This window comes from Tenebrio molitor, chromosome 7 (genome assembly GCF_963966145.1).
Source record: "Tenebrio molitor chromosome 7, icTenMoli1.1, whole genome shotgun sequence".
NCBI lineage: Eukaryota > Metazoa > Arthropoda > Insecta > Coleoptera > Tenebrionidae > Tenebrio > Tenebrio molitor.
This window is the reverse complement of record NC_091052.1, coordinates 19750281-19778195: the sequence shown is the minus strand read 5'-3', so window position 1 is coordinate 19778195 and position 27915 is coordinate 19750281. Positions and strand designations below refer to the sequence as shown.

Below are 27915 nucleotides of genomic sequence, written 5' to 3'. Positions count from 1 at the left end.
GTGGCGGTATGGCAGAGCGAGACAATGCCAGAAGAATGGAGAACAGGACTACTCATTCCACTACTTAAGAAAGGAGATCCTACACAATGTAACAACTACAGAGGAATCATGTTACTCAACACAACATACAAAATACTAACATCGATTATCAGGAAGAGACTGGCAGAACACACAGAAACAAAACTAGGAGAATATCAGAATGGATTCAGAAAAGGCAAATCAACCATAGACGCAATACACGTTATGTCACAAATAATAGAGAAGAGCTACGAATACGACATAGAGTTACATATATTATTTATAGACTTCAAACAAGCCTTCGACAACATAAACAGGCGCAGTCTAGTAGAGCAAATGCAACAAATGAACATACCGGAGAAACTAATCAAACAAACGAAAATGACGATGGACAACTCAAAAGCAAGAATATCTACAACAGAGGGTGTAACAAACGAAATAAACATAGAAAGAGGAGTCAGGCAAGGAGACGCACTGTCCACAACGCTCTTCAACATCGCACTCGACGGTGCAATAAAGGCTGCAGGACTGGACAAAGCTATTACGGTGAGTGCAACTCAAGTAATAGCTTACGCAGATGACATAGCACTTATAACAAGAGATAAAAAGAGTCTGGGAGCGGCGCTGCAAAAGCTAGTTACAGAAACAGAAAAAAGAGGTCTACAACTCAACCAAGATAAGACTAAATACATGATAATCTCGAGAAGAAAGACAGACCATATTAAAGAAACAAACCTAGGGAGTTACACGTTTAAAAAAGTAGAAAATTTTAAATACCTGGGAGTGAATGTGAACGAAAAAAACGAACGAAGCGCCGAAATAAAAGACCGAATACAAGCAGCGAACAAGGCTTACTGGAAATATCAAAGATACCTAACGGACTATCACATTAGCAGAGCAACAAAGATAAAAATCTATAAGGCAGCAATTAGACCTGTAGCGACTTATGCAGCGGAAACAATGCGACTCACTAATAGAGACGAAGAGAACCTCGGGATATTTGAAAGAAAGGTACTCAGAAAAATTGCAGGGCCAAGAAGAACAGAAGAAGGGGAATACAGGACACTAATGAATCATGAAATAAGGGACATAATCGAGGGAGAAGATATTGTAGGATTTGTGAAAGCACAAAGGCTACGGTGGTTCGGACACGTACAAAGGAGGGATACACAACACATACTAAGAAAAACCCTAAATTGGAGACCAGTAGAAGGAAGACCAAGGGGCAGACCAAGGATAAGGTGGGAAGACCAGATACACGAGGACATTAGAAGGATAGGAATAGAGGACTGGAGAATCAAGATTCAAGATAGGAAGAACTGGGAAAAAAACATACGAGCAGCCAGGGAGCAAGGCAGAATCTAACGATAACAAGAGAGAAGAACAAGGCGGAGTGATTGACCGCAGGAAAAACAGAATCGAAAAACTCCACCATAGGAGTAGCGTAAATTCGGCACCGAATAATCGCTTATATATATATATACAGTGAGCGGCAAAAGTATGGAATAAATTCATTAAAAATTAAACAAAATTTTTTTCAAAAAAATCTTTGGACAGGTCAATTTTAGTTTATAAAAATACATATTTTAATACAAAATAAAATTCCAAGCAATCATTTGTTTTCGAGTTATGACGTCATCCATAGTTTTTTTAAATGGAAACCCCCTATTTCTTTTTTTGATTCTGATAGCCCTTTTAATTGTCTAAACGTCAGTATAAAAATTTTGTTACCTTACATAAGGAAATTTTTGAGAAAAAAAATAATAAAGTTGGAAAAAATAAATTTTATAACGAACAAAAACAAGTCAAAAACTGTGTTAGTAAGTACTTAAAATTATGGAATTAAATGTTCGAATTGCCATCCCCCAGCTTGTTGACAAAAAGCAAGTTTATGAAGAAATTCCCCCTGTTTTAGTTTTATCGAGTTTTATCCCCGCACCCAATCAAAATTAAAATTTCAATACGTTGTGTTTTTGTTAAATGAGTTATTTTCGAAAACGTTTTGTAAAACAAAAAACACATACAAATGAAATTAACAGTAACATTTGACTATTTGATTTACCTACTTGATTTTTTGACTTGTTTTTGTTCGTTATAAAATTTATTTTTTTCAACTTTATTATTTTTTTTCTCAAAAACTTCCTTATGTAAGGTAACAAAATTTTTACACTGTCATTTAGACAATTAAAAGGGCTATCAGAATCAAGAAAAAAAATAGGGGGTTTCCATTTAAAAAAACTATTGATGACGTCATAACTCGAAAACAAATGGCTGCTTGGAATTTTCTTTGGTACTAAAACTTGTATTTTTATAAACTAAAATTGACCTGTCCAAAGATTTTTTTGAAAAAAATTTTGTTTAATTTTTAAGGAATTTATTCCATACTTTTGCCGCTCACTGTATACCCCAAGGATCAGTCCTCGGACCCAGACTCTTCACCTGGTTCATTAACGACATCCCCACATTCGTAAAAACAAAACTCGCCCTATACGCTGATGACACGGCTATTTATGCGCATTCATTCAACAGCGAGGTGGCCAACAGACAAGTTCAGTTGCACCTCAACATGATACTAAAATATTTTGATGAATGGCTAATCACAATAAATGCAAGCAAAACAGAAACCATACTATTCACAAGAAAATCTACGAACAAAATTATCAGAAAATTAAAAGTTAAAGATAAAACGATCGCGACGACGCCCACCGTAAAATACCTCGGACTGACACTTGACACCAGACTGAACTTTCACACACACATTAACAACACAGTGACAAAAGCAAACGCGACACACACAGGCAAATTTACCCGCTAATGGCAAGAAACAATAAAATGACAATTGACAACAAAAGAAGACTTTACAAAACAATAATACGACCAATAATAACCTAATAATACCTTCTTGCACCGTTTTGGCTCAAAGCGAATATAAAAAACGTCACGATATATTCGCTAAAATTATACACATGAATTTAGGTGTTAAATTCAATTTATTAAAGAATACACAACTACATTATAGTTATACACCAGAAAGTTGTTTGGAAAATGACAGTTACAAGTTATATTTTGATAGAACAATTTTAACTGACATTCATATTAAGCATAACAGACCAGAAATTATAATTTTAAATAAAAAACAAAAGCAAGCATATCTTTTAGATATAGCTGTTCCAAATTTACATAATATAACACAGCCGTGCCGCCGGGTGGAGGTGGGATACGAAAAACCTACGCTTCCCCGGCTTGGTGCCACATCCCCAAAACCACCATGATAAAACCACAACGCTTTCAAAATAAATGCCTAAGACTAACGACAAACATGGGACGATACACAAAAATCACGGACTTACATGAGACAGCGCAAATTGAAACACTTAAAGGACACATAGACAGGATTTCCAACAATTTCTACCAAAACAGAACACAACACAACACCCTCACAAAAGGCATGACAAAATTACGAAAACGCAACGCAACAAACGCAACTAAACATAAACTTCCGCACATGGCACTCGACATTGATACCCGCTTTTGAATAAATTTCGCCCTCGGTCGGAATCGAACCCTCGACCCTTGAGTCCCTGAGCCGAAACGGACTCCCTTAGGCTATATTCTACCCTAATAATTATACTGATTTGTTAACTTTACTGCATTTCAGTTTAGTTAACCACAAAAATGTGCCATTAATTTCTTAAATTTTTATTCAGTTAACCAGAAAAGTATGGCCGACGGCTTTGTCACAAACAAACTTTCTGAGTGGGGCCTAGAAGCGTTGACGGAAGTATTTCGCGATGAAGCCATTGATGAGGAAGCTTTGGAAATCTTGGATGAAGAAACAATTAACAACATTGTTAAGAAATCTGGTTTAAAATTGAAGTTGAAAGTGCACTTGAATGAATTTCAAAGAATTAATGCATGGGTGGAAAAAAACACAACTTCCGCGACAACGTTAACCTAGCGTGACATTCTAGCGGGATATCGGTACAAGAGTTAACAGTAAGTGAGGATGGACTACCAATTCCAGTTGAGGAAATTGAAAAGCTTCAGGTGTCAGAATTATTAAATTCTCCAGGTAAGGTTTATTTACTTGGGATATGGTAAATTATTATTATTATTATTATTGTTGATGGCTAACAGGCTTGACGCCCAATTAGAAGCCCTGCCAAAAAGAAAATGATACACAAAACACAATCACAACACAACAACCATTACACAGAGAGCATCCCAACACCCAGGCTACAACTACCGAGCACTCATCTGAGTAGGATCGCCCTAATTCACGAGGAGATGGAGAGGAATTTTTTGATTTGCGAAATGCTGCAACAAAAAATATCGATGTGGGCCTCGACACTCTGGTAATTTCGCAGCATTCGAGTGACGGGTGACTTGAGCCCGATGTCAGTGTGGCGCTGACCGATGTAGAAAACACTCCTTACCCTAGATCCCGACCGGCTAACCCTCAAGCTGATCCGCTCCAGAACGTGAGGACATTCCTGCAGCCCTCTGAACAATTTGAACAAAAAGATCACTGAATGCTCCATGCGTCTATCAAGCAGAGACTGCAGACCAACCTCACCGAGCAGAAGACCTTGTGGACACCCACGAGGCGGATATGCACCATTCAACATGAAGACTACATTATTCAGGAATCTGCGTTGCACTCGCTCCAGAAGAGAAGAGTGAACATCATATATCGGTGACCACACAAGGGAAGCATACTCGAGCCGGGATCTCACATAGGTGATGTACAGAAGCTTCAGGGTCGCGACATCAGAGAATTCCCTGCCAGCACGCAAAACAAAACCCAGTGCCCTGAAGGCAGTCCCCGCAATGGTCCGAATGGTAAATTGCGCACACTGGTCAAATTTAACATTAAGGAACCCAAAGGGTCCTTTAAAATACAGGTAAAATTTATTTATTTTAGTACCACTTCACCAATTTGAATGTGGGGCCTCTTAGATATGGTGTTTTTCTGATCCTGATGTTTTCATAGTATCAGCTGGGGTAGCTGCCGTGCGCTGTGGTAGAAAGCTACAGACATAGTAGACGAAGGCCATAATTTGTGCTGACAAATGACATTTTTGCGAGTCGTATGTTTATTTCATTTGCCGACCATTTGAATAAATGTTTTTTCTTGGAAATGTTTAGTTAATAACAAAAGCAAAGAGTTTCGATTACTTAATTATTGAATTTCCTATCTCTGCTAAATATTGTATTGACAATAACAATAATACATTCACTCTTACAAATTTAAGAGAAAAAAATATTTTTTCGAAATGAATCAAATAAAACATTTTTGTAATATCTAGTTGTTAAAGGTGGCTCTCCGGACTGTTTAGCACCATGTAAACAACATCATAACGGCCGGAGTCCGTTAAGGGTGTCCGTTACGAGCGGGAGCGGCTAAAACTACTGCAACGTAGATCTAAACTTTATTTTTCAAATTTTTTACTATTGGTACAATAATTAATGTTTAATGTTATGGGACACACCTGATGATGCTTCAGAATTTTAACATCAACACAAGCGCGATTTTGCAGGGAATAAAGATGACCTCGGGAATATCTTGATCGCGATTTTTTATTGATTTCAGTCGTTTATTTTCAACGGAAAGTTAAGTGTTGAACAAATCTGATAAACAATAGAAAATGTAGACAAGATCGAAGATGATGCTTCACAATTTTAACACTAACACAAGCGCGATTTTGCAGGAAGTGAGGTCTTGCGGACATCGGGAATATCTTGATTGCAATTTTTTATTGATTTCATTCACTTATTTTCAACGGAAATCTGACAAACAACATTGAGACATTTTTTTTTTCACAAACAACGATTGACATGACGACGTCCTGCGCACACTTATTAATCATTCGGTTTTTTCGATGGCGTTGAAAAAAATGTATTTCGAAAAGATAATTGTGAACGAACCGTAGACATATTATGGTTGTGGTGGATCAGGAACTAACGTGTGTGGCTCCAGAAAAGAATAACTGCACAACGTGTAATGTGTAACGAGATAAAGGTTTATTAAATAAATGTATGCGATACAACGTATTGTGATGGAGTATTGCATCAAGATGGCTTCCTTTTGCGCGAGCGCGTTATCGCGGTGTATGCGCGCCGGGGTGCGCAGAACGCAGGATCGTTGCTTGGATATTCCAACACTATTGTACAATACACGTCCGTTAGGGCCTTTACTGGCTCGGTAGTAAAGGCTATCCTAACGGACTTTTACTGTAATAGTAGTTTATTTAACGAGTTTGTGTGTAAATTTGCCTTTTTTTGGCACGAGTGGGTCAGTTTAAAACGCGAGTGAAACGAGCGTTTTAAAGGCCCACGAGTGCCAAAAAAGTCCCAATTTACACACGAACGAGTTGAATACAACGTTTCTTTGTTCGACGAACCCCTTAAAAGCTCCACAGTCGATCTCCCGACTGTCGGCTGTCAAGCATTGATCCGCGAAAAACGCCGCGTTTACCGCAGTTTCATTCGAACTAGAGACCCCGCGGTAAAAACCATTTTCAACAGAGTGAATGCACAAGTCAGAAGAGACCTGAACCGCTTCCGGGAGGAGCAGTGAATCGACTCCTGTCGACTCTTCGACTAAAGTAACGGCAAGAAGTTCTGGACTCAATTCCAAACTCTGACAGGACAGAAAACCATCCCTGTCCACCACCTCGTTCGGAACAACGCAATCATAAACACCCCCCTAGAAAAAGCGAATTACTTCGCCGAAACCCTCGAACAAATCCACCAAGTCCCAAACGACCCCCATTTCAACGACGCTTTTTTCGCGTAAGTAATAAGAAGCGTCAACAACTTCCGTCGCAGCCCCCCAACCATCGCCTCCGCCTCCACCCGGAAGATGGCTCTCTCGTCGTCGAGGTTCTTTCGGACGAGGTGGAAGCGCACATCAAGCTGTTGAAAAGCAGAAAGGCCCCGGGGCCCGACGAACTTAAAGCCCCCATATTTAAAAACCTCCCTCGGACTGCCATTGTTGCCCTGAGAGCTATTTTTAATAATTGCATGCGCGCCCACCAATTCCCCTGGCCTGGAAACATGCCACCACGGTCATGATCCCCATACCCCAACCCCATTTCATACCGCCCCATTTTCCTCCTGAACATTGCAGGGAAAGTTTTTGAGAAAATCCTCTCAACCCACCTAAAAAATTTCCTTGAGATCAACCGGAGCAGTTCGGATTCCGGTCTGAACGCTCCACCATCAACCCCATCCTTGAGTTTCACCACCCGACATGCCAATCTGAAGGAACACACTCTTGCCGTCTTCCTGGACATACAGAGGGCCTTCGACCGGGTCTGGCACAACGCGCTGGTCCAGAAACTCATACAAATTCCAATAAACTCCAATTTCATCCAACTCATCGACTCCTTTTTCTCAAATCGTACCTGCAACGTCAAAATTCAGAACATGAAGTCCCGCCTAATTGCTCTTCAAGCAGGGGTCCCTCAGGGCTCCATCCTTTCCCCCCTTCTCTACATTGTATACTGTAGAGATTTTCCTGTTACAGATGCCCCCGGACGAAGACCAGACTCTTCGCCGACGACATCGCCGTGTGGACAAGCCAGAGAAACCCCGTAATCGCCGTCAGGATCCTACAGGGCCACCTGAACGACATCACCACCTGGACAAACACCTGGAGAATCAAGCCAAATCCGCTCAAATCCCAGTCCTACTCCGGAGCCAACAATTCCAGGTCCCGCCATCAAGCCCTCCCATCTCCTATTCAACAACCAGGCCATCCCCAAACTCCAACACATCCGCTACCTCGGCGTCACCTTCTCCAAGAATTGCACCCTCAACCAGGACGTGAAAGAAACCCTCAAAAAATTCCGCAACCGAGCCAATCTCGATTCGAGGGCGCATCCGTGGGTGTGATCCGAAAACTCTGTACCACACCTACAAATCCTTCATCCGTCCCGTCATCGAATACCGCGCCTCCATCTACGCCACCCTATACCCTGCCTTCTTCCACCAAATCTCCGCCTGCGAGAGAAGAAGGCTCCGCAGGATCTTTCGACTCCCCGACAGGTTCGCCTCCGACAACCTCCACCAGGAAACCAACACAATCCCGATCCAATCCCGCCTCAAAGAACTCCAGAGCCGCTACGTGACCCGCACCCTAAACTCCAACAATGCCCTCGCCATCCAAACCCTGTCCACCTCGTTTAAATACCCGTCACGAGACGGCCGCCTCCTCAACAGAATCCCGAAAATTCCCCAAGCGCAAGCTAAAATACCCCCCAACAGCTTTCCTCTCACCAGCCTACACCGACCTAGCAGACGACCTCCAGGAGCTTGTGGACTCAACCCCCTTGACCACGCGGTAACCGTCGTCGACGCCAGGATTCCAGGGACCCAGGACATCTACTCCTGTAAGCCCAACTAAATCCTTCTCTGTTTCTTTTTTCTGCTCTTCTCTCTATTAAAGATACCAGGAACAAAAGGACCCAGACGCCACAACAACCCGGAAGCAGAACCAACCAGCCAAAAGACCCCCAAGGACGCACAGGACCCAATCTACGCCCCCCTGCCCCCTCAGCCTCCATAGTATTAAGCCATTGTAACGTAACTTTATTTTATTTTGCTTTATTTGTATTCATATTGTATTGTATTCAAATTATTCCTTAATATTAACCATAATATTGTAACTTATATAAAAATTCCAGCGCTGAAAAGGCTTTAAGCGTCAGCAGCGCCCCCCTTTGTATCTTGCCATATTCGTAAGTAAATTGAAATGTATTATATAAAAAAGGAAATAAATGAAGTTGAATTGAATTGAATGCTGACACTTCAGATTCTTTGCAAGGGCGTTTCAATAAGATAAAAAAAAGTGTTAAACCATCCCCAAAAAATGAAGCTTTACAAGAACTAATTGACATTTAAAAAACAAATCAAACCCAGACAAGAACAATTTCGAACAATAATAGAATTGATAAATAAACAAAGAGACATGCATCTTCTTCTGAATTTGACTAAATTCGTAGTTGTGTTCCTATTCTCAAGTTTCTTTTTTTGATAGCAATTAGGTACGTATTTCGTTAATGTTGCTTAATCTGATTCATTATCAAATCAAAATTTAAAGTCTGCAAATTATATTTTTAAAGCATTAGCTTTCGAAACGTTAGGTCCATGGAGTTTGGAATATCGATTTCATTGGTGCAAAACTTATGACTGAATCCGGAGATTCTAGAGCAAATTTTTTTTTCTACCAAAAAATCTCATTAGCAATTCAACGTGGAAATGCTGCAAGTGTTTTAGGCACTCTGCCTTATGTAACTCCACTTGAAGAAGTGCATTGTTTATGATTTATATGTATACATTTAATTATTACTTGTTTATTGACAGTCATTTTGATATTAAAATAAACAATCATTTTTTAATTAGTTTGATTAATGCTTTAGATACTTTATTGTTTAAGGTTTATTATAATTCAAGTCGTAATTTGCAATGCGATTGTATTTCTTTCGTTTATTGCATTATTATTTCTATTCACCCCTCTGTACTCCTCGTCATCTGCTGGTCTAAGAACATAGTCATACCAAATATCATCTTGTAAATAACAAAAGTTATGTAAAACACAACATGCTGTCAAAATGTTTACAGCTTTTAGTGTGCTGTTAACGTTTATGAAATGTAGTATCCGCCATCTTCCTTGTAAAATTCCAAATGTGTGTTCTACTACAATTCGTGTGCCACTGAGTGCGGTATTATATCTTCTTTGAACATTTGTCAAACGTCCATGGTCTTTGTATGGTGTCATCAACCATGTGTGGAGAGGGTAGGCTGAATCCCCTACCAAATATTTGTTGTTGTAAAACATTCACTGTTCCTCATGTTCTTCTGTAACTTTTTGGAAAAGTGACGAATTTCTCAGCACTCGACTATCATGACATTTATTTTTTGAGCTACAATTTTTTTAAATTGCTTTTAGTTTTCTACGTTGTCCTATAACCTCGTAGGTAAAATTTCGGCACATTTTAAAATTACACCCTGTATACCACGTGTAAAACGCTTGTCTTTACAAATCTATCTATACTAATACAGTAAAAACCGCTTACAACGAGTACGGGTTATAACCAGGAACCGGTTATAACGAGGATTTCTACTTTGTTTGGTTGGTTTCTCATTTGTTATCAAATAAAAAAAATCCGTATACAGCGAGATCGGTTATAACGAAAATCCTGATATAACGGCTTATCTAGTGATGGTTAAACCGGTTATAACGAGAAGAATTTCTGCAAACGCCATCAGTTATATCGTCTGTTCATTCTTCTTCTGGTCGAGTCAGACCATTCTTTGCAACATTCACATAAATTTAATGTGTTTTCTGTGGTTTTAAAAACATTGGGCCGTATCACGACACCGTCATTAAAGTTGTCTTTAGGATATGATTAGCAAAACACGTTATTAAATTTAATCACGACTTTAATCATAGACCTATCACGACCCCTTGTTTAGATCGTAATTAGCTAATCACAGCTTCAGATGTTTAAATGGATATAAAGAATCTGGCAACATTGCAAAGTTCTGTCAATCGAGAAGTTTCAACGGCAATTTGCTCACTTCGTTTGAATTCCGTAAGAGTTGTTAACGGTTTTTCATTTTATTTGTGTTGGACAGTTTTTACGTGGTTATTTCTAGTTGGTGTTTCGTTTTTAGGTGTTTAGTGTTTCGTTTTTAGTTAGACAATTATTTAATACTTTTTTAAGGTGTTTCTGTTGTGGTTTCTGGAAGTGAATAAATCAACTTTGGTAAAAATTGACAAAACAATTTGTAACATTATATATATAACGAAAAATCAGGAATATATTTTTTGTAAAAATGTGTAATATACTTAAAAAAACAGAATGTTACTCTAATTTTTTTTTATACACACATGTAGGTAGGTACTGTTTATTCCTTTTTTTTTCACAGCCCAATCTGTTCCTATGTAACATTTTATGTTTTTACAAAATTCCTATTTTCCATTTCAAAGATACAGGGTGTCCCAAAAATGGTGTAGAAGAGATTACCGTAAACGCCAGGAAAATGTTTAAACAATTCTATTGGACTTATTTTCTGATTTGGCGGTCTTTGAATGTGGCACTTAACAGGTCAATTATTTTGAAATATATGTATGAAATTGTCATGACAGCTACGTCTAATCGTACATATTATCACAAAGTACAAGATCACTCACTACCAATATCTAATCCTGCATAATAGAGAATTTAGAAGTTTTGGAAATCGAAAAAATTATTTTAGATCCTCTACGGTAACATTGCAAGGTAATGATATATGAATATATCTTTGTTTACATTGTATTATGGTTAATAATAATAATAATAAAAATAATTGATTTTTTGGTCGGAAACATTTTTTCCATGTACATTTAAGCATCCTCGATAAGGTAGTAAGTAGTTTGTACGCCATTTTTGGGACACCTGTATGTCATCCAAACCAAAAAGAATCCGGGCGGGTAACTTTTCTGCCGAAGAAAAGGAGATGACGCTGGCTTTGTTCAGGAGCACTCCGTTGTGTTGAAGAGCAAAACTGCGGATCCGAACATTTAAAAAAAAAGGAGGAAATTATGGGAAGAATTGGCGGAGAAAATGAGGGAAGCGGGTCATATTCGATCTCCTTCAAAGTTGAGGGACAACTATTTTCGAATGAAACAGGCGGCCAAAACCAGCATTACCCGATTCAAAAAGGAACAAAGAAAAACGGGGGGTGGTCCAGGTCCATCAGAGAGCGAGGCACCCTCTGATATGGATTGGTCAATTCACAATGTTTGTTCCATTGACTTTGAAGAAGACGTGTCTGTGTTTGATTCGGACTATTTTAGAGTTAGTTAATTATTTTTAAATTTCATTAGATATCCATAAAGTTCTTGTTTTACCATTTTTTATCGCAACTATTGAAAATTTTGTAGGATTTACCCTCCTCCTCCTCTATCAAGCCTGAATCCATTGGTCTCATAGATCCCCCAACAGGATTAATTGAAAATTCAGAGACACAAAAGTAAGTTTTATTTAATTTTATATGTCATAGTTTTCCCATCCGTCCTGAACCCCAACCAGATCCCGGTAGCAATGCGACTGTAAAAAAACCAAAAGGCAAAAAACGGCGGCACGAGATGAGTGCGTTTGAAGAAGAAATGCTTCAACTGCATAAGACATATTTAGAGGCCAGGATTAACAACGAGAGGCGCATCAACGAAAAGGAAATGGAAATTTTGGAAACTAAGCATGAGGTGGAACTGGAAAAATTAGAGATATTAAAAAAAATTCAGTGTGGGAGCTTTAAGGTCGACTTGGGCAACATTTAAAATTCTCATTAAAATTTGTTTCTCCCAATAACTTTTGAACTTTTTCAAGTCAGATGGACGACCTTGCGCACCACCCAACAGGAAAAATCCCACTTAAAGGGTGATCCTTTAACCGAGAATTTACAACTTTATTTCGTTCAACCATTCACTGTTCCGTGTTCCCTGAATACACTGACCGCAAATCAGCCACACACTTTAGCAGCTAAAATTACTGCAGTCTCAGTTTGAGTGAATCCAGTTGTAAAAGCAGAATTAGTGTAGAAATTCCCGTGTTTAAATCTCATCATTAAAAATTGCGGGAATGAGTCGTGATTAGCGCTAAAAATGGGTGTCATGATAGGGTTATGATTAAAATTGTCTTTAAAATTTTAATCATGCGTGATTAAATTTATAAAGGGCCATTGAGTTTATCTGGAAATCGCCATATTAAATTGAGTACAGAATGGTGAAAAAAAAGCGGCGGCAAAATATCAAAAGAACGAGTGACAGTTTTAGTCTGTGCTAATTTGGATGGTTAAAAAAAAACGAAAATTGCTAGTCCTATGTAAATCTAAACATCCTAGGTGTTTTAAAAACATTAAGCATTAAAATACTGTTTTGAATGCGCAGATGTAGAAGAGTGTGCATTGAGGTCTATTTTAATTTTTAACGTTGGAAAAGTCTTTAGATCTATTATAAATTATAAACAAAAACAAATGACTCACTATTTAGTTCAAAAATAATTACGTAAATTACCTATGCATTGTATTAACATGTTTCTTATCAATAAAACACTATTTAAAACACAATTTTTATAATCAATTAATAATTTTTAAAAATTTAAAAATTCTGGATTTAGATAACACATTGGTAGTTGAAATTCAAAAAGGTATATTATTATACTCATGTCACATCGTGAGGAAGTTCCTTAACATTGACACAGAACATAATAAACTAGGCAAAAATGAATAGGGAATTTTTTCGTTTTTGAATTTTTTATAAATACAGTTTAAAATTTGTCATGAAATGTGTTAGAAATATATTAATATACACATTAAATGTAATGTTTCAAGTATCTGTAACATTTTAAATTTATCTTGTGTTTAAGAATACGTGGGAGGATTGGGGCAATTATTTTGCTTTCCAAGAAAAAATGTGAAATTCCCTATTCATTTTTGCCTAGTTTACACAACAAAGTCAAAATGCGGAGGCGAGACGCCGGTAATTATGTTGATAAGCACTGCACTATTACTTGATAGTAATATCCGTAATAGTGTATGTACTCCGGCAAAATTGCCGTGCCGCCGGGTGGAGGTGGAATACGAAAAATGATATCCGGTTAGTGCGAAATCCGGTTATAGCGAGAAACATTTTTGTGCGATATTTATTAACTTACTAAATGATGTTTAGAAAAAATGGACACAACCAAAAGTTTCTTTCCGAACTTTAAAATGACGTTGTGTAATCAACGGTAACGTAAGAAAATATAGTATATTAAAGAACGAGTTTTATAAGGGTTGATTTGGCCCACGAGTCCCAGGTATAGAAAACGACCCGTAGGGGAGTTTTCTACGAGACGAGTGCGCCAATACCCTTACAAAACCAGTTTTTTATGTTATTTTTTAGAATTTGCACCCTTGTTTTAATTTTTAAATAAAAATAATAAATTTCCAAATTCTAGGGAATTTCGTATTAATTGGTAATTCAAGGTAACGGATGCAACTACATCTGCAACAGATGTTAAAAAGTAGAGTTTGAACATTAATATTGGAAGTTTTTTGGTGTAATACACTGAAATATTGATAAAAATTTCATTAAAGTAGAGTGTACTTTTATAAAACCATAAACGACTCCTACTGACTGACGTTTATAGACGTATTATAAACGCAAATTCTAAAAAAATATTTTGTATGTGGTTAGCATTAATGATTGGTTCTGTCTACACACTGCTCAATCATGTGGAGGACATTTGTCCTTACCAATCACGTCACACCATACATATTCTGATGTTCCTTTATCAAGATCGTCTTTTTTTTGTTTTTTTTGTTTGATAAGTTGACCAACAGGATGTCCCAATTATAGGTCAACTAAGCACTGATGAATTAAGAGACAAAGCTAAAGCAGAAACCAAAGGAAACGATGGAACCACCATTGAGAATCAACAAAACCATCTCAAGCCATACCAAGCAACTAGCATTCTATTGCTGGTCTCAAACAAGAGGGTTGAGATAGCACTTCCTGATAGCATCGATGCCACAACAAAATATGTCAACCGTATCCTCAATGTTTCCGTAATTGATCATCATCCGGACGACGGGCGACGCGAGTCCAGTATTTGTCCGTCTAGTCGGAAGAGAGAATGTGTTTTTCGTGCGACAAGCCGGACGATTAACCTTAAAAGTAACTTGCGATAATAAATCTGAACAGTTGACAAGACCATGGATCAATTTGAACAGGAAAACCACTGAGTGCTCAGCACGTCTTCGCATAAAACCTGCATTAAGCGGTTCGAGGCTGAAGATGGGACAGAAAGGGGCTCTACAAACACCCAGGCCGACCGATGCGGCCAGTGAAACCTGGAGATCTTTGAGGAAGAGCTCCGACGAAGCGGACTTTTCCTAAATCCTGGAAAAAGTGTGTTTCCCTTGTTGCTTCCGGAAAGGACCAACAGAAGGTCAAGTTAGTGACGACCCTGACGTTCAGAGCGTCGGGTAGCTGGCTTGGCCGAGTCGATAGCACCCCCTTGCGGAAGCACTTGGATTACAGATGTGAGATGGCCGGTTGAAGCCTTAGCAGCGGATGCACTTACCGCGCTCTTTTTGCTCAGATTTGATCACGTCTGGACATTAGGGATATGCTCCCAAAACTTTCAAATGCGAAAGTGGAGGGTGGGATATTCACTGCTCCACAAATCAGGGAAATGGTTGTCCCGACGAAAAGAAAAGTGCGCTTGGACAAGTTTTCGGAAAGTATAGTTTTCCCACTTATAATTTGGTTTTATGACAGTGCAAATGTAATTATTAGGGACTGGGGTTGTGGTTTTGACAATAGACGTGAAGATATTGTAGCCTGGTCAGGCAACAGAGCTTCTTTTACAGTTCTAGGATTTATGGCGGTAGTTGCCTATTGTCGGGATATTTAACTCCCTGACAACAAGACTGGTAGTACCTAAAACCAAGTTAGAAATGGGAACACTATAACTGAATGTTTTTTTGGGTAATAAAGAGTTTTTCAACGACAACAAATTTTAACCAGTTTGTAAATATCAAAAAATAACATCTTTTCTTTACCCATGCGTTCACAGGATGTGATACTACATCAGCTTTTTATAGAAAAGGTAAAAATCAATTTGTTAAAAATTTTAATTATAATAACAAGTCACTGCAGCAGATGAAATTTTTATGGTTGAAAATCAAAGGGAAAAAGTACTTTTCAACGAAGGTAATCTCTATATTATTCTCACACTGTATGGCGCTAAAAGGGCCAAAAGTTTGAATAAATTGGGATAGAAGCGTTTCATAACGTTAGCCTTGAAGTATAAACGTGTTCAACTGAGTTCACTACCTCCGACAGAAGATGCAGCGAAACAACATATCAAAAGAATCTACTTACAAGTTCAGCAATGGAAAAATAATTCTCCAATATCTCCCGAACAATGGGGTAGGAAAAGAGAAAATTAATTGACACCAGTAAAAACGATGCAACCAGCAGCACCGAATAACGTCTTGAAAATCATATTTTGCTCGTGCAAGAGGCACAGTGCAGCATGTGGCAGTAGAAAAATGTAAATTACGTTTCGTTTTAAATAAAATTTTTCGATGCGAAATTCATAGTTACACTGTTTGTAGTAAAATAATTGATAAATCAGTTCCTCCTATACTACTAATTGTTGTAATTTCAAGACCCAAAGTGAAGTAAAGGCAGCAGAAATAAAACTTGCTGCATTTTTTGCAGAGCACAACGTATCATTTGTCACTATTGATTACCTAATTCCTATGGTAAAAAGATTCTTCGGAATGATCAACTTCTACAAACGCTTCGTGAAGAAAGCCGCTGAAATCCAGAGTCCTCACAAACCTCAACGCAGAGAAACTACAGTTAGATATGATCGATAACTACTGGGTGTCTACGAATCATTTAAGCATTTCCGTCACATACTGGAAGCCATAGTTTTCACCATCCAAACCGATCACAAACCACTCACCTTCGCGTTCCAACAGAAATCAAACAAAGCTTTCCCACGGCAACTGGATTTTATCGGATAGCCCACCTGCCGGGCGAATCAAACACGGTAGCTGACGCGTTATCAAGAGTCAAAGAGATAAACGCGGCCACCATTTTCGACAACGAGGAGCTCGCTCACGCACAAGAAGTAGACCCGGAACTGAAGCAAGTGCTAGACTCAGAGTCGACAGGACTTCACTTCAAGCAGTTAACACCCGTCCTGCTAGACATGAGAGCAACATCAAGGAAAACATCCAGTGTTTACCAGCTGAGCTCACAATGACCCCCGAACTACGCTTGCCAGGAGAATTCTTTTTGGACAGCACAGACGACACCACAATAAACCCAACTTCCTTCGTGGAAGCCCTCAAGTCACAACTGTGAGTCAAAGCACAGTATTTAGGATTTTGAGAAGTTTGAAATTTTATCCATATAAGTTACAATTAGGTAATTGTAATGGACAATCGGGCCTATTCTGTAACTCGTCTGTTAATTTTAACCATCCGCTAATAAATTAATTTTTAACAACCGGTTATCTACAAATAACCAAAATTCTATTCTGTAAGACAAATTATTAACGGGTAGGTTAAAAAGCATTATTTTACCGGCTAGGTTATTTTGAAGAATTAAGTCAGGCACGGAAGCGTACAAATACATATGGCAACGTCGCAAATCACTGTCAGCTGGAGGAACAACAGTCATAATTATTTGCAAAATTATACCTAACCTCAACTAATAGTTGCAGACTACATTGGTATGGGCACAGACTACTCAAAAACGTGAAATTGAAATTAAAAATCGACCGGCTTGGTTCTTTTTTCAAAACTCAACAGTTTATGATTTATCGAATTGTTGCATTACTTTTGCCCTCACTGTATAAATGAAAGTAATTGGTAATTGGTACCACTTTTACGACAACCCTCGTTAAGCGGCAATAAACCATTCAAGGATTGAATAAAAAGGTCAGATAAAGAGGTCCTGGAAGCGGCAAAGAAATGCGACAAAATTAGTGAAGGGGCTGTAAGACCACTGCGCATCCGGTTCTTACAGCTCAAGCTACAATGAGAAAGCTGTACAGGGTGATTCATCTTTTACCGCCGGTGGCAAAATGACCCTTAAGAATTGAGAAAAATTTATGGAATTGACAGATTTGATTTGTCGAAAAATTTACTTACGAGTACATTTGTCGCCTTCATTCCAGTTCATGCACCAAAAGAATATTCATTGCGAATGCCATTATAATTTGGGACCGTTTTGACGTAAGTTAATTTTTAACGGCTGGGTATGACCACCCGCTAAAAATTAGCAATTTGAGTTAAATTTTAACAACTTTTGGTTAAAATTTTGGCTTAGAGAATAGCACAATGGGTTAAAATATTTTAACCGTTGTTTTAACGTTTAACTTTTAACCAAGTGTCTTACAGAATAGGCCTGAATGTCAGTTACCACTCGGTTCACCTTGATAAAGTTCCAAATACAGCGAGCAAAAAGTTAACCCTTGAAGAATTTTTAAGAAAACAAGATGTATATTTTGAAGATAACTACACCAAAAAGCAGTTATTGGAAGTACTTGGCACAAGAGAATTTCCTAAAAAATATAAAACCGACACTCTTACTGCAGATTGTAGATGAAACCACAGATGTGGCAGGTGAAAAAATATTATGTCTGATGATAAAATATTTTTCTTGTAAGAAAAATAAAATATTGACCACTTTTTATAGATTAATTTTGGTTGAAAAATGTAACGCACAAGGACTACATGATTGTGTAACTAACCAGTTAATTAAGGACAACTTACAAATAAAAATTCTAGTAAGCATTGGAGTAGATGGCGCCAACGTTATGGTAGGGACACATCATTCTTTTGCAACACTAACGAAATCTCTTGTTCCGGATTTAATTGTTATTAAGTGTGTGTCATTCCCTCCCCTTATGCGCTGAAAATGCTTGTAAAGAACTTCCAAGGCAGTTAGAATTTCTTGTCAGAGAGGTGCACAACTATTTTGCACAGTCCTAAAAGAATCTCAGAATATAAAAAGTTATATTTAACTTTAAAAGATAAAAATCCCAAGAAAATTTCTAAATTATCAGGAACAAGGTGGTTAGCTCGACATGAGGCTGTATCAACTATTTTAGAACAATGGCCTGCATTATATAATTTCCTTAAGAAATCTAAACAAGATTATAAATGTTTTACTGCGGAATAAATAGTTGATATTATGGACCGTCCAGCTTAGAGGGCATATTTAACTTTTCTAAAAACAAATTTAGACATAATCTGCAAAACGAACCTGTTGTTTCAAAGTGACCGAAGTTAATCCTTTTGTTTTATTTCAAGATATATTATTACTCTTTAAGAACTTTTTGAAGAAGATAGTTGTGCCCAGTCAATTATAAAAAGTTTCTGACGATAACTTAGTATATTTTGATTATGAAAAATATTTAATAGACACTGAAAGTATTTATTTTGGGTACGATTTTCAACAAGTAGCAAAAACATTAAATGAGCATGATAACGTTATGTGCAAAATAAGTGTAAACATTTTAGAATAATTATTTTGCAAACACACCTTCCAAATAACATCACAATTTTAGAAAAAATCAACATTTTCAGACCAGAAATTGCCACGTCGCAAAAAAAAAACAGCAGCTTTCTTTCAACGATTTTCGGTTGACGATTGTCAGAAGGAATGGGACAACATTCCCAATAAATCGTGGAGCAATGTAAACAGCGATGTTGTTATGTTCTGGTCTGAAGTCTATAATGGTAAAGATAGTGCGGATAATCCGCGATTTAAAAATATTGCTAATTTAGCAATTGCATTATTAACTTTACCTATCTCCAATGCAACAGTTGAAAGAGCATTTTCGGTATATAATGTTATTAAAAATAAAATTAGAAATATGTTATCATTGGACATGGTAGAGACAAACGTTTGGAAGAAGTCCTTAGATGCGGTCAAGAATACCGACAACAGCCGGAACGTGATCCAACGCGAACGTTGGATGCTCGACATCTGTCGTTCGTGGATTGAAGATCGGCCACACGATGCGACGCACTATCAACCCTCCAGCGTTGGAGGGTGTTCGTAGCATCGTGTAGCGCCGGGATAAGTGGTATGTTCCAAGTCTCTCAAGCTACATTACCAAATAATGCAGCTTTGAGAAAAATAATTAGAAGAAAACGAAAGGAAATAAACGCTGTCCCAGCTGATCCTGCGACTTTTCAAGAACTTGATACACCACAGTCATATCAACAATATGTGCCTAAAGCTGATGTCACAATAAACTTCCTGCTTTGTGATTCGGGACCTGGAGCAGACACAATTTTAATTTTTGGAAGAGAGGATTGGCTACATCATTTATTTACTACAGATACTTGGTATGTAGATGGTACGTTTAAAATTTCTCCAAACATATTCAGCCAAGTCTACGTTATTTTGGCGAAGAAATTCAGTGGAGTACATTCAGTAGTTTATGCGTTGCTCCCGAACAAGCAGGGGGCTACTACCGGCGAATGTTTTCTATGATCAAGGATAAGCTGCCAAATTTAGCACCATCAGTTATAAATTGTGACTTCGAACAAGGTGTTATATCAGCCATTAGAGAATGTTTTCCCAATACTTCAATAAGGCCCGTATTTATAGTCCAAACTTAAGTTAGACTCAATCTTGAGACAGACTTGAGTTCCAATTTGTGTTTTATAAACAATACTTGAGCATTGATGAGCACTCAAGTTTGACTCAGGCCCAAGTTAGGGGTTAGGCAGACTCAAGTCTTGCTTACATGAGTTTAGAGGTCCAAAATTGTCTTTGTATTGTCTGACAGTTGCTGTTTTCCTGTTTTTCGTTTCGTTTCAATTACGAGTATATGGGTAGGCACTAATGTTCAGATTTGAATTTCAGATGTAAGCATTAAATACTTATTTATCGCAGGATGGAAGATTGTTATGAGTTATGACTTTAAAGAAGAAGTTCCAAATACAACGTATTTTGTATACAGGGTATTTCATGAGTGATAATGAACCTAACGGAATAAAAAATGCACCCCACAATATATTTTCAAAGAAAGCCGGACATTTTAATTTCAGTAGCCAGCTTTTTTCGGAAATGTAGTGTGGGTCTCATTTTTATTCCGTTAGGCTCATTATCACTCGTGAAATACCCTGTATTGTATATTGGTTCACAGTTTTTTCAATTGCTGGGCCGTGCGTACTGTAGTATTCTCTGGTTAGCTATTGTACTGGGTGTTAATCCTTTCCTAAATACTATTTTTTCGTTCTACCGAAACTATATCTGTTTTTTTATTTTTTATTGCCTCTTCCATATCGTGTATGAGAGAAACCAACAGAATTTTCTCCTTTAAACTGTACGGGATTTTCATTTTTCAAAAGAATTCAAAACAAGCTGTCACAAGGTGTATGGTATAACCATGGCAACTCGACTCAAACGAAACTGGAGTAAGACTCAAGTCTAACTTTTACGAGTTTAGCCGAAATAATGACTATAATATGCATCTAGACTTGAGCAAAACTCAGGACTTGAGTACAACTTACCCAAGTTGGACTTGAGTTGCCGACTATAAATACCGGCCTAAGAGGATGTTTTTTTCACTTATCTCAAAATATGAGGAAACATTTAGTTCATTTAGGATTGGTGCATGAATACAACAACAATCCTGAGATTTCTCTCAAAGCAAAAATGGTAAGATATATGTTATACTTTATACATATGTATAAAGTAACCTACATTTTCCCTCTGTTTATTATGTTACAGATAAATGCGTTAGCTTTTGTCCCGATGCCAAATCTGGACGAAGCCTTAGCGGAACATCTACCCGACACACTTATACAGGCTGTTTGATAAAAAACGCCTCAACCCATAACTTTTTTTTTATTATCCGATTTCAATGAATAAAAAAACCGCAGATATGGTTTTTCATGCGCTACGAAGCAGCCATAAAATATTTTTTTTTTTTGCGTTATTTTCAGTAGCTTACGCTAGTCAACTTTTTTTTTTTAAATGGACACATGTAGTTTTTTAGGCTCAGTCTGATAAAGTTTTTTTTTCTGAATCTAACGATGTATTAAAAGTTATCGTTTGGTTCATAGCTGACTGAAAAAAAAAAATAAAACAATTTTTAATTGTGGTTCAGTTTATTATGAAATTTTCAAGTGTGCCGTGAAAAACAATTGGAATACAAATAGCAACAAATGTCAAGTGTGAGTTTGAAAATTTTCAGGTGCAAGCTTGAAGAGTTTTATTATTATTTTCTTGGAAAACATAAATAATAATTTAAATTTTTTTTTAATTATTATTATTTTTTCTATTAACTTTTTGTTTTTGACTAATTACGATTTTTATTACACTCGAACATAAAATAATAGTCAAATGACTGCTATCCTGCATGACTGACAATGTTATTTTATACTTAAATAAAAAAAGTTTAAAAAAGCAGATGAAAATTTCTAAGCTGACGTTTAGATGACATTTATCGTACTTTGTATTCCGATTGTTTTTCACGGCACTCTTAAAAATTTTATAATAAGCTGAACCACAAAAAAATGTTTTATTTTTTTTCAGTTAGCTATGAACCAAATGATAACTTTCGATACATCATTAGATCCAGAAAAAAAAACCTTACCAGACCAAGCCTAAAAAACTACATGTGTCCATTTAAAAAAAAAAGTTGACTATCGTTAGCTATTGAAGATAACGCCAAAAAAAAAAATTTATGGCTGTTTTGTAGCGCTTGAAAAACCATATCCTTGATTTTTTTGTTCATTGAAATCGGGTAATAAATAACAAAGTTATAGGTTGAGGCGTTTTTCATCAAACAGCCTGTATACCTCTGCTAGACTGGTTCGAAGATAATTATGTCGGAAGACCGAACCGTCGAGGGAATGGGAGACGGGATCCATTGTTTCCACCCAATATATGGAATGTCTACGAACGCACCCTAATTGCAGAAGATCGCACAAATAATCATGCGGAAGCCGCGCATCGTCGTCTTCAAACGGAATTGGGCGTAGATCATCCATCTATTTGGAAATTCATAGATGGATTAAAAAAAGTTCAAAAGAGTCGCGATGTTTATATGGAGCAATTAATGGCCGGTCAACTTCCTCCCATAAAATTGAAAAAATTTCGTGACGCCGACGAGAGAATTCTAAAAATTGTGCGTGATTTTGGTATTAGAAGTAATATAGTTCTTACGTTCAATAGCACACAATTATCAATTTTACCCATAAAAACTTGTCTAAGATTGAAGTGTGTTTTTTTCGGCGGCGAACTGGACTATAATAGTTAGAATCTAAAGATACCGTGCGATCAACAATTACTTAAATATGGGGCGGGTATGACTTTGACAGTGTTGGATTTTTCGTATCTTTGCTAATTCAGCTAATAAACGTCAAACAACTGTCATTATTAATCAACTTTTAACGCAAAAATGATTTAACCTTCAGAACATAAAAGATTCATAATCGAATCTTCCTTTCGTAATGGTGTTTTGAATAACGGTGAATGAACATACAGCTCTGTTTGGTCAAATTTCAGCAAAAAATTTCAAATTTAAATTGAAACAGGTATGTACTATTGCGATCAAAAAATTTTGGACACTAATGTCATCGTGCTGTCATACATTCTAAAACGACCCTTATGTATTAATAACCTCAATTTTGATTGTGTGAATTTTGAAAATGTGAATGTCAGATTTACCGAGAAAATATTCAAAAAGTTGTAAAAATCAGGCAAATGGAATAGAACGAGGTTTTAATTAATAAAAAATATAAAACAAATACCCAAATGTACTCGCATATTAAAAAAATTATATTTTAAACCGGTGTCAAATTGACAACAATTTCATCTTTCATGTGACAGTTTCAATAAAGCATGATTTAGAGTAATTTTTTTAATGTGACAGAAGTTTGATGTCCAAAATTTTATGATCGTAAATAGTACATACAGTTGGCTTCAAAAAAAACGGGAAATGAAATTTGACCTAATGTGAATTGGAAATTTAATTTGTCAATTTATGTCAGTTTGTGTCTGTTTGACAGTAGTATTTCTAACACATAAGTGCAGTTTTTTAACCTAAATTCTAAAAGGCCGTTTCAAACTATAAAAATTTAATAAAATCTGACAGTTCCCGTTTTTTTTGAAGCCAACTATACACTCACCGCAAAAAAAAACACTAAATAGTCAACAACAAATTTATTCCCATAACACCTATTTTGATGTATTTTGACCAGGAGGTGACGATAGATTTTTAAATAATAATGGTCTTCCACTTTTTCTGCCGGTGGGTGTGTATGCAACCAAAAATACTTCCATGCATTCGAGAGCAATGTGAAGGTCTGAACTTCAGACTTCGACAGACGTCCAAAATCTCAAACGCTTCTTTGATCTAAATAATTGTCGATCGCACAGTATAATGTTAACGTTTAAATATCATTAACTTATTGCTGTGGATAATCCTATTTGTAGAAAGGTTTATAAAAAACTATTATAACAGGTGGCTAAAAAATGACCAGCGGCGCAAGGGCTGGCGGCGAAACGGCCGCGGCGAACCGTCATAGACCCTTATATCTTTCTCATAATGCAGCAGATATTCTGGAACAACATTTTTCGGGAATTCCCATGTCACTAATCAGGAGAATGCTCTGGAATAATGAAAAAATAATCCGAGAAAAATATCCACCTGAACTAAGGTCATTTGCATTAACACTGCGGTTTTATTCTGCTAAAGCATATAACCATGTTAGAAAAACATTTGCTTTAGCATTACCACATCCAGCAACTATACCACAATGGTACAGTTCTGTTGATGGTAAACCAAGCTTTACAGTCTAAGTAAATTAAGTGAAGTTTGTGTAAAAATTACTTCACTAACCTGTGATGGACCATCTTGCCATTTAACTATAATCTATTCATTTTGATTGTGACCACTCCCTAGTAACTTTTCAGTTGCTAGGTTATTGATAGGGAATTTTAGATAACACTAAATCCAGTCGCAGTTGGCAACTCTCGGAGGCGCCATTTTGACAGAAACGTCACGCTCACAGAAGACAGAACGGAGAACGACTTGCGCAAACGTTTTTCGACGTACACTGTGCGCATATCTATAAAATTGAGTTTTGGTACAAAATTTTAGAATTCAAAAAGAAAATGCCACGTCGTCTTCTCAAAGTTGGGACCAAACGGTTAATATTGACTTGTTTCGAGACATTTATTGAAGCCAACGGGAAAACAACGCACAAAGACGAACATCACCAATAAAGTTAACTCTGTTTGTGCTTTTTTCTTGTTGTACATTTTGGCTAGTAAGTGTTGTAGTTTGATATCTTCTGCCTTTTCATCCCCTGTAAATCATTTTTTTGAATTTTCTGTCTGATTAGTTTTTATCTGAAAATGCTACCTAATTGAAAGTTCTGATTACCGTTAGTAATCCCCAGGCGTTTTTCGCGTTTGTCTTACCGCCAAATGACCGTTTCCTTCGTTCTTCATTAATATCGAGAATTGCATGGGGTGATTTCAAAGTTTTTACGTTAAATAATCTGTACCTGGATATAACCCCACTTTTCAACAGACGTGATCACAGAATCAGACAGACGTTTTTAGTTTCTCCTACTTCAAATATTGATTTCCGTTATTAATATTGATAAATACATTAAAATAATTGCTTTACTACCATGGTCAAGTTTTGACAATTCTGACATTTTCACATCATGTTCACACCACACAAATATTTAGTGTAAAACGTATGCAGCACACAGCTAAACAGCGCCTACTATGTTTTTGGTTGTGGTCACAATCAAAGTGAATAGATATTATGTTTAAAGTTTTTGGTGGGAATATGGACTTGGAACAGCCATAGCCGTGGTTTAAACACCCTGAATTTGCACTGGAAATTCATATCATCCTTGATATTTGCCACATGTTGAAACTTGTACACAATGTATGGGAATTTTTAGTGTTTGAAGAATGGAAGAGGAGAAATTATAGACCATAAGTACATAACCTTACTACATGAATTGCAACAAACAACTGGTTTGCGAGCTGGAAATGTCGATTTTAAAAAACATATAATAAAAGTAAACTTCGCAGCCCGAGCTGACGCACTTGACTTTTGCATGAATGATCTGAAATTGCCAGAGTTTCAAGGGGCAGGAGCTACAATTGAATTTATAAAGGTAATTGACAGACTTTTTGACATAGACAATTCGAGAAACTCAATAGCAATGCGTACAAAAGGCCCATTAAGTGCAACAAAAGATACATGGTTGCTTTTTGTGCATTACTCTTTAAAATACATTAAAGAATTGACGGTCGTGGCTGGCGTACCGATCTATGAAACTCCTAGGAAAACGAGTTTTATTGCATTTTACATATCAACTATGTCTTTTGTAAATCTTTTTAACAAGTACATTAACTGTAGTGAGTCTCAATTGAGCTATCTATTAACGCATAAAATGAGTCAAGACCATCTTGAAATTATTTTTTAGTTCAATTCGTGCCTGTGGAAGATTGAACAACAATCCATCAGCGCAGAATTTTAAGCATGCATAGAAGAAACTTCTTCTGTCTGAAGTCAAAGACAATGCAGACAACGTAACGAGTCATGGCTTTATTTTCCAAGACGGTAGTGCGATATTAGCGCAAAATAACATCAGTAAGTATGTACAATTACATAATTATTTTACTTATAGTGATCAATAATAATTATTCTTTTAGCACAAGAATGTACATAGTTAACTCGAATTAAATGATGAATTAAGAAAAACCTTTAGTGTCATTCAAAATGAAGTTGAACTAGGTGAATCGGATGGCACCTCTTATAATAATTAAGTTGGTGAATGTTCTTTACATCAAACTATCGACACAGATAAAGAATTTTTAATTAGGACAGTGGGTCAATATGATGAAGAATTTTCCATTTCTGTGAAGAAAAACGTATGGTTGAAATTGTCAAAGGAGTGTGAGGATGTGCGACTCCAAGTGGAAAACCCTGAAAAGAACTTCTAAATCTGTCTAATCAATAATAACACCAGACATAGAAATCAATGCTTCTACAGTAAGAACCATATCAACTGAATGCGGATTCTACAATCTAGAAGAGATTTTAGTTAGCGTCAATGTGTCTTGTATGTTTCAAGGTACATTTCAGAAAAAGCACCACATTGTTGTACATGTTTGGCAGCGAGCAGCTGAATTAGTGGTGTAAGAGGCTGCTAATGAATGTAAAAGAAACAGGTTCAGTTGATAAACATGGCGTTCCATTAGTAGAAGTCATTGTATATCACATGTATGGTCCAAACGATCATATAAAACGCACTGTCTGAAATAGCTGCTATAGTGTAGCGACCCACAGGAAAAGTTTTATATATTGGCTTTAGAAATAAGTACTATGCACATTGCAACAGAAAGGAAAATAAAGGAACATATATGAAGTAAAAATTACATGGGGACGTCAACACCGATGGAATCCGATATCCTAGTGCAGAGGTTTGGATCAAGTGTTCCTATGTATGGAGTAATATATCGTAGGATGATAGGCGATGGTGATAGCAGCGTCTACAACAAAATTACTGAAGCAAGCCCATATTCAAATATCAAAGTAGAGAAAATAGAACGTCGGAATCATCTTCTGCGAAATTTTTGCAACAAATTAAAACATTTAACGTAGAATACCGGATTCTACTTCGTTTACGTACGGGGATGAAGGGTGCGATTAAAGATCATAAAAGAGCGTAGATAGAAATATTGTGACTAAAAGTTTAAAGAGACATTTTTGCAATAAAAATGGAGAAGACAATAAAATTGGGGATTATCTGCTGCTTTTTTAAGGAAAAATTTAGAAATGGCTTTTGCTTTGTGATGTTGATAGCAAAATTGTGGAGCAATAGAATTCCAAAGTTGCCAAATTGATCGGGGGAAAAAGGATCAACTACGCTTTAAAAAATTCATATGCAGCGAGGTGCACTGCGAAGACAATGTCCCATAACAAGAAATTGGTGCATACGAAATATGACAGCGCCAGCGTCGCAAAACCAATTTCGGTAATAGTATATTATATATTGAGGGAGAGAAATGCATGATTTTTCCTAAGGTGCAGTTTGTAGCCAGAGGGCGAAGCCCGAGGGCTACAAAGCACCGAGGGAAAAATGAGCATTCTCTCCAGAAGTATATATACTATTTTTTTCACGGTAGGGAGAAAATGCTCTACTTCTGTCACGATGTTGACATCCGAAAAGTTGATTTCTACTCCCGATCGTGAAAAAAGAAAATTATTCGGCGAGTGGAACTCAGAAGAAAAAGTAAAAGCTACATGCATAAAATTTTAAAAATTTGCCAAGATAAAG

At 36.9% G+C, this 27915-nt stretch overlaps 1 long non-coding RNA gene across 1 annotated transcript in view; it reads right to left on the bottom strand.

Moving 5' to 3' along the window:
* LOC138135461 (uncharacterized) overlaps positions 1-26527 on the bottom strand; it is an 80119-nt gene extending 53592 nt beyond the window's left edge. The window contains exon 1 of the long non-coding RNA XR_011160990.1: positions 25117-26527. This is a non-coding gene — a long non-coding RNA (uncharacterized lncRNA). The remainder of the gene's footprint in view (positions 1-25116) is intronic.
* Positions 26528-27915: the final 1388 nt, after the last annotated feature.